The following is a 6,409-nucleotide window of genomic DNA, read 5'->3' as shown; positions in this document are numbered from 1 at the left end:
GCTACATATACTATCTATATAGTTATGCCAAAATGAGATAGAAATTATTGATATACCTTGAGAATGAGGGCAAATGAGTTATCCCAATTCTCTTGCAAAATTTGGCAGGTGGAGAGGGCAATCTGAACTTCTACTAATAATTTGATCATGTGATCAGCCACTGAGAAGTTCTGATCCTGGACCAATGTTTTACAATGAGCAATATGTTTCTACATTTTATCCATTATTGGCAAGACCATGTTCTGAATATCAATCAAGTTTGCTCTTATTCTTTCTTCTTCTCTTAAAAGTTCTACCTACACGTCTGCCAAATATTTCACCTTGGTGTGATGAGAGGAGCTGGAGGATGGGTCAACCTGCAACTTTGATGCACTTGATTTCATATCAACATCAATCTTGTTTAGCTTCACCTTTATTTCTTTAGTAAAACTAGAGACATCATAAAGTTTGGCAAAAAGTGATGCTGCACAATTAAAAGAATTTTGAAAATTACCCAAAAATGGAGACAACTCAACTTGTTTGATTGCAATCTGTTGAGCAATATGCTCTAGCACCTTGTCATCAAACTTCCTTTCAGCCTTTTCGATTAGTTTCTCTTGTCCGAAAGAGTCCTCATTATATTTCTATACAACCTCTTCTAACTAAATCAAAATGTGTTGAGTGGAATCCACTTCAACACCTATAGCTTATGTAATTATATTCTTGGCATTCTCAATTATTCTATACTCCTTATCCCTTTCAGACCTTAACTGCTTTTGTCGAGCTTTCTACTCTATGAGTTGACTTGCTAACCTTATCTCTTCAATAGTAGCAATGTCATAGTCAATCTTAGGTATTACTATCTCTATTTCTAAGTCAATGTCTTCTTCAATTTCCTTTCTAGTGATTAGAAGTTTCAATGGTTGCCTTTGTTTTACTTCTGTGATTACTAGTTTGACCTTTGGAATAGACACAATAGTGGAGATAGAAGGGCTAGCAGTGAAAAATGTGATAGGACTCAAGGATTGAATACCAATATGAGTACTAATCAAATCAAAAATTGAAACACTTCCCAAAAATGGTGCCACATTTGATAGAATACCCATAGAAATATCTAAACTAACTAGAATCAAAGTGGATGCAGATAATGCTGATGAAAACAAAACTATAGAGCTAACGAGAATCGATGAAGATAAGATTGTAGAACTCACTATTATACTTACTGATGATGCAAGAGTAGAGGGAGCTAACTTGGTAGTTGAGGAAGTAACAGTTAGCTTGGTAGATGAAGTGCTTGACACTTACATTGCTGATACCTAGAGTTGGGAGGTGGCAGGTGAAGATTGAGCAATTGATGTGACTGTTGTGCTCACAATCTCACTAGTAGAAGTTGTATCCATAGATGTGATAGTATGTGGTGGAGTGTGAGGAAGAGATGCAATTGCTTTGGTTGCTATTTTGACCGGATCATCTTCATCCTTATCATATATATTTAACATAGTTTGTAAATATTAATTTATTAATAATTTTGGTTAAATATTAATAAATTAACAATTAATGGATAGATTAAAATAAGTAATTAGATCAAATGATTATTGATTAATTTAATTAAAATTAGTTTAATTAAAGTTAATTAATAATAAATATTATCTGATTAAATAGTAGATTTGGAAGATTGACTTAATGGAAGTTATTATAGAAATGGGTTAATCGTAAGGGGTAGATATGAAAACTTTGTTACTTGAAATTCGACATTAAACTGAAACATAAACCTTACCTTAACTCAATAATATACTTTCAAATCCGATCTCTGAGACTTTGATGTTGTCTTTGTGCTTTGAATGTTATGGGGTTGGTTTAGCGTTGACCAGTTTAGGTTGTTACCAGAGGCTCGGGGTTGTGAATGTGATTTCATGATGATTTGGTCTCGATCTTTCTTAACCCAACCATGGTAATGTGATGAAGTGCTCTATGACATGATTGTGTTTACTGTTTGTTATTGCTTTCCAGTTTCCTTGTGTGAAGCTGAGGTGCATGTATTTAAGATACCTAACTTAACCATTTTTGAGTCTCGATCAGTTATTTTTGATAACCATTTTTGAGTCTCGATCAGTTATACTTGGATTGCTTTTCAGTCGCTTGAAAGGACTGAAGTGTTTGTTATGTTCTTGATGATGTCATGTGTTGACTTGACCATTTTGGAGTCTTCAATCAGTATTGTAATTTACTATTGGGATGCTTTCTGGTTGCTTATTGGAGAACCATTGGATTTTGTGACTTATCATTGAATGCCTTCAGTTGTTGATAGAGAATTGTCGTGATCATATGATTACTATTTGATATTATCTATTGCTCATGAAGAACTGATATAATTTTGTGGCTTATCCTTTTATGATGTCTTTTCAATTGCTTGTATAGGACTGATGTGGTTTTATTATGATTCTTTGATTTATGATTTCATGAGCCTAGGGTAGGTTATCTATGTGTAGAGTCAGGAAGTGGCTTGCAATGGGGGTCGGAGCCCTAAGAGGCTGCCTTGAGAAACCCATTGTAAGTCATTTTTAATAACTGAAAACATTTACACTAAATGAGAGAAAATGAACCTAACAAGATAATTGTATGTTCTCTCCCATGCCTTGAGTGCTAGTACAGACTAGGATGGGGTAGAGAGAACGCTTGGTTACGACCTTGCATTCCATAGTAGGCCTCGTCAGTACGAGAGGATACTAGTGGCCGTAGGATTAGTAGGGACCCGGGATTCCTAAGGGATTGCTCGGGTAACTTCTACATGACTTTTGCGATGACACTTTCCCGCTTGCATATTAGGTTTCCTACGTGTCTTGTGGTACCTCTGGGATTTAGATGTCGATATTTTTAGGAACCCTTGAGTTAGCATACTTATAGGATTTCCTAGACTTAGAGAGTATTTATGTTTATAGGTTTTGTTATCCTATTTGGGACTTGAGACTATCTCCTCAGCACGGTGGGAGTGGACCGTTTAGGTTCCACGCGATCGGGTGGTAGTGCTTTTACTCTTACCATTGAGATCCGTTCCGTGGTCACCGTGGCTGGAGTTTTCGTGATTGACATTTACCTTCACTATGTTCTTGGATTATTATGATGGATGGTTAGATTTTATGTTAGATGTTTTATCATTATGGATGTATGGATGTATCAAGTATGGTGAATAGTTTTGTATATATCTTTATTGTACTTTGTATCATGGATTTGAGGATGTTGTATCTTGATCTTTACATATGTATATTCTTTTAAGCCTTTCATACCCTATGACTTGTACAGTGGATGATTGGGCATTCCGAATTAATTTGCCGAGAGGCATTCGAAACAAATGTATATTATGGACATGGGACTTTCTGATTATTCTTTCATATGTGTGTGATAGTTGTTAGACTTAGAATTAATTAAATTTAAACGTGACTCAACGTCTTGGGATCTTTAAGAAATGTAACTTACAATGTATGTTTGTCGATGATTACATGTTATTGCTTCCACTACTATGTGTTTGATGTGTATGTTATACTTTCTTACTTAAAAAAAAAAAATGTTTAGCAAACTTAGTGAAACTTTAGGTTAATTCTTTTGGATCCCTTGGCGGGGTGTTACATCTTCCTCTTCTACTTCTTCCTCCTTTTCTTCTTCTTCCTTCTCCTCCATTAGAGCATGCAATTCTCCTGGTGTAACTATGATTGAAGGAGTATTGCCATAATCATCATCATTGTCACTGTTGTCATCATCTTTAATTTCAACATTTTTTTGTAATGGTTTGTTGAGATGATATATATCTCTCCAAACATCTGAGGCATGCTTAACCACTGATTCTATATTCTTCATTAATATGAATCATGTGTTAAGCTTTATAATCATTCTATCTTCATGCTCTTTTATTGCCTTCTTCACTTCTGCATCAGTCAAATTTGGTACCAACTGTCTTAGCTATTGTTCAAAGATTTCCTTTACAGTTTGCACCATGTTCTCCCATTTGACTTTGATTTTAGCAAAAAGATCTACATGGATTTGAGGTTGTATTTGTGCAGGGGAGTATTTCCAAATACCCATCTTTTCCATAACTAAGTCCTCAATCTCGTTTTGCTCAACTGGAGTCTGAGTCTCATATTTGAGAACTTTGAAGTTGCAAATTCCTACTCCAACTCTTAACTGTTTCATTCTTTCCTCAAATGTAGGTGCAGAACGGATAAATACTGGTTCACTTTTACCTCTCCTAGTGAACACTACAGTTGGTTGCTTGTAAGGTTTGGTGATAAACAGTCTACCTTTCTTCCTTGTTGGTTCCTCTTTCTTTGATTCTTCCTCTTCTTCTTTACATTCCTCCTCTTCATCCTCACCCTTGCCCTCAATAAGCATTGGAGGACCTTTAGTTGTCTTTAATTTAGTAACTCTCTTCTTGCCTCTGTTGAGAGCTTGAGGAATCTTAATACTAAGCTCTATCCTCTTCTTAGCTTCCTCATATGTGTCAAATGCAAGAAGATTAAGATTGGCTAGCTCATTTATTAATGCCTCAATGATGTCTCTAGCTTCATCAAAGTTAATTTCATAAGGCAATGGTTTTATCCATGCCACTCTTGGTATGATTGCTTGAATGTACACTTTGTCACAGTCCACCATGAAACTTATATCATCCTTGTAGTCTTCTACAAGCTTGGGTGGCATTCAAAATCTGTTGTTCATTTTCCCTTTGAACACCTCAAAATAGTTATCCAACACCCTTTGAAAAAATTTCACCCATTTCTTCAATAAATTCATTTATCTGATAAAGAATAGGGGTGTCTTTCTTCCACACGATTATGCCCTTAGATGGAAAGAATTTTTGAACATAAAAGAATAAGCAAGTAAGCAATGAACCAAACTTGAAGGGATTGCTCTTGGAACTCTTCACACTGTCAATTTTTTTGTTCAATTGCTTCAGTAACACATCTAACAGATCATATTCAAGGTTCTTCTTTATAACCTTGTATGCTAGGTCAACTGCCTCACAAGGAACACTGTTCGACTGGCTCGAGCTGTAGATCTTGTGTGCAATGATGTGGATGCCAAACCTAAGCTATATGTCAATGACATTGTTTATTCTCAAACCTCTACCATCCCACTCAACTAGGGTTTTCTTTTACAGTTCCTCTCGACCTAGGGTTTTGGTTGTCTTAGCTTTTCTTAGCATTGGCAAACCCATAACCTTGTGTATCATCTTCTTTGTAATCAAAATGGGTTACTCCAACCATAATTATCCATCATGGAACTGACTCAATATGTACCTTATCCATTTTACTTGGAAATTTTGTGACAAGTGAGGGATATGAGTTAATCCTTTCATTTTCAAATGCTTATGCTGAGGTTTCAAAACTTTATCAACACACATTTCAGCTAGGGAATTATCCATTTCTAATGTCCATAATTCTTGAATAGTACATTTAAAATGAGTTCTTATGTCATTAATTAGGAGTATCTTTGATGGGATTTGCGACTGAGCACCATAAGGATCAAGTGATTTGGCAATAGTCGGAATGAGCTTGAAGTTTGGTGCTTTCCATTCGATGCCCTTAACCAACATTTCAGAACCCTTCTTTGGTTTAGTGTTGCTTTCACTGGTAGATGCCATTACTGCTCGGTAGATGATAGAATTTGTGAAGATCTCATTGCTAAATTTCTCAAAAACACTATAATGCTCTTTCAAATCACTCTGCTCTTCAAATGTTATGAATGCGATGAAAAAATGAAGTCAAAATTGCCCCTTTTGTTGAGAAATTTTCATAAATGGTTGGTGCCATAATGACACAGTGCGTGACAGACTGTCATCCATTGACCTAAGTCAGCAAGAGTATCAACTCGGCAGACAAACTAGATTTCCTTTACTCCCGACCTCGCTTGGTAAGGTCTTCAACCAACTTTCCTTGGTGGAATCTAATGCAACTCGGTGAAAGATAACCTTATTGTGATCCTTGTGTATCTGGAATACTGATTGGATCATTTGCATTCTTCATATTTTTTGGAACTACTTATGATTTTCTTGCTGAGTACAGCTCCAACACATTCTTAGGAATTTAGTTTGAGAGGATGGAGTCACCCACTTCTTGAGTGACTTCACTTCCATGATTTGAGCTTGTATCCTTAGTGGATTTAGGAATCCATTGCTGCTTCATTTTTTTTCTTATGTTGTTAGCCCTTGCTTTCTTTTCATCTTCAACTTTGCTTATATTCATGCAATTTTTAGTTATATGACCGAGTTCAGTGCATGTGTAACACCTTATAGTAGTATCCTTCTTTCTTAGGTGATGCCTTGCACAATTTATGCCAGTGTGTCCATATTCTCCACAATAATGACATCTACACCAGGTATAGTAATCCCATCCAAATATTGCCTTCACAAGTTGTTCAGCTGGATTGAATGATTTGGATC

Source organism: Cupressus sempervirens, chromosome 10 (assembly GCF_028749045.1).
Source record: "Cupressus sempervirens isolate cs-2001-9-10 chromosome 10, ASM2874904v1, whole genome shotgun sequence".
NCBI lineage: Eukaryota > Viridiplantae > Streptophyta > Pinopsida > Cupressales > Cupressaceae > Cupressus > Cupressus sempervirens.
The sequence above is the reverse complement of the archived record's forward strand: the minus strand, read 5'-3'. Positions refer to the sequence as shown.